The sequence below is a fragment of the Akebia trifoliata genome, chromosome 5, assembly GCF_017979445.1.
Source record: "Akebia trifoliata isolate Shusen 1 chromosome 5, ASM1797944v1, whole genome shotgun sequence".
NCBI classification, from domain to species: domain Eukaryota; kingdom Viridiplantae; phylum Streptophyta; class Magnoliopsida; order Ranunculales; family Lardizabalaceae; genus Akebia; species Akebia trifoliata.
In genome coordinates this window covers 21,056,564-21,058,617 of record NC_141379.1, presented here as the reverse complement: position 1 = coordinate 21,058,617, position 2,054 = coordinate 21,056,564, and the positions used below count along the sequence as shown (strand labels likewise).

The 2,054-nt window shown below is 35.8% G+C and overlaps 1 long non-coding RNA gene across 1 annotated transcript; it reads right to left on the bottom strand.

Moving 5' to 3' along the window:
• Positions 1–295: 295 nt before the first annotated feature.
• On the bottom strand, positions 296–1,304 carry LOC147401634 (uncharacterized). Its single transcript, XR_015178224.1, has 3 exons — positions 1,133–1,304; positions 973–1,038; positions 296–585 (listed from the first exon to the last, which is right to left on the bottom strand). It is a non-coding gene; the product is annotated as an uncharacterized LOC147401634 (long non-coding RNA).
• Between the last annotated feature and the right edge of the window lie 750 nt (positions 1,305–2,054).

Sequence of the window (2,054 nt, the reverse complement as noted above, 5' to 3'; positions counted from 1 at the left end):
TTTCACAGCCACCACCTGTTGGCCAAACTCCCATTGGAAGGCCTAAAAATTGAGGTGTATGTGTTGTCAATCTCTTCACCTTCCAATCTCTCTCTATAGACTTCACACCAGGGACTCATCTAAGGGCTTCTGCCTACCAAACAAATTGAACTTGCATAAAGGGGTGGAGATTTATTCATATATATAATATAAAAAAAACACTGATATAGAAGTAACAAAAAATGAACTACATGCATACTTCATACTAACAAAGTTCGGATTCGATAATTTTTTGTAAAGGGTAAAAATGTTACTATATTCCATGATTAGTTGAGGAATCATCAATTAATTCTTCAATTCGTTGATTTAATCGGCTAACCCCCTAATTCGGAAAATTTTATGAGAAATTCAGTGAATTTTTAGAGAAATTCAGATAATTTTGTGACTATGGCATAGTTCTCCTGTTCGGGTATAGTGTGGACAGCAAAGCCATTGTTAAGATGGCTATAGCTGTAGAGCTTCTTGTAGTTCCCAAGTTCAAACAACGATGTTAGAATCATATCATGTTTCTTCTCAAGGTGATAAGAGTAGGCCGTAACCAATTCACTGCAAAGATACCCATGGAAGAGGAAAAAAATAGTGAGCAAATATAGTTATAATTTGAATTCTTCGAATCAGATGGCAAACAATATGGGAACAACGTTTGGTTATAAAGGGTGCCTAGTGACTTGGCCGAGATTTAATCCTAAATCTACCTAAAGAAGAATCAAAATTGGGAATTGGACACAATGAGGAAGACGTGTGTTCCGCTTACTGATCAAGCAATGAAGGAGACGGTGGAGTCGTTGGGGAGGTTTGAAATGCTGAGTTTACGGAGGGACCCGGAACTTCTAGTGATCAGCATTTGAAGCATTTGATCGAGGTGCTCGGGCTAGCACTGACGACTCCATTAACTAGTGAAAAAAAAAGGATGATTATGTTCAATGTCCATACCTGAATTGCACTTTGCTTGGAACTCAATGACTCAAATTCAACAAAGCCAAAACAGTATCCTTGTTGCTGCACCAATAAGAAGATAAAACAAAAACCATAAACATTATGTTAAAAGATGTAAAATTGGTGTGAAATGCTGCATAATATACATAAAACAAACCTTATTACTTTTGACTTGAACACCCCTTGTCTTAATAGGCCCAAATTTCTTGAACTCCTCTTCAACTTGTTCAACTGTCACATTCATAGGCAAATTCCGGATATAGATGGAATGACCCTCGACTGTGAAGAATAGGATGCACAAATTAGAAAAGAGCTCCAAAAAAAAAAACATTAAATTGAAAGGAAAGACAGTTATACATGTAGGTATTTGAACATTAATACAACTATTGAGGGTGTCAAGCATGTTGCTCGAGGTAGAACCAATACACCCCCTAGGCACATTAAATCTGATCTACATATATTATATCCAATATATAATGCAAATAAGCATGCAATATAATGACAATCATTTGGAAGTAGCCAGCTTACTAAGTTGGATAAAGTCTCAGAGAGTTGATACCACAACCTGGGTTCAAGACCCACTTTCACCAACTCTGTTTCCCCGCCTTCCATCTAATCTTTCGCAATCAATTTCTGATGAGCAATTTCACATTCATACATACATTATCACTATATTTGAACCACAGTAATATCATGCACCATAGATTATTATATGAAGAGAGTAGAACAGATACCACAAAAAAGGCTAAATAAAAAAAGAAAGAATACCTGATCACAAAGTATAACCGTGCGCGCACCAAATCCTGATTTGCTAAAACTAGGACATCTACATGTCAACAAAATTTAAATAAATAACTAAATAAGAAGTTTAAGCCCAAGTTTGAACAAAAAAAGCCAAGTCTGATTGATTCTAACCTATCGGCTTCTTGGTTTTGGTAATATTTAAATTGTTTAAATGTAAGAATGTAATGATCTAAAGATCTAAAGAAATAAAAGAACTACACACACCTCAAAAATGATACCATCCAAAGCCATTGCATTACTAGCCTCCTCAACAGACCTGTCCAAGTGTCTAAGGT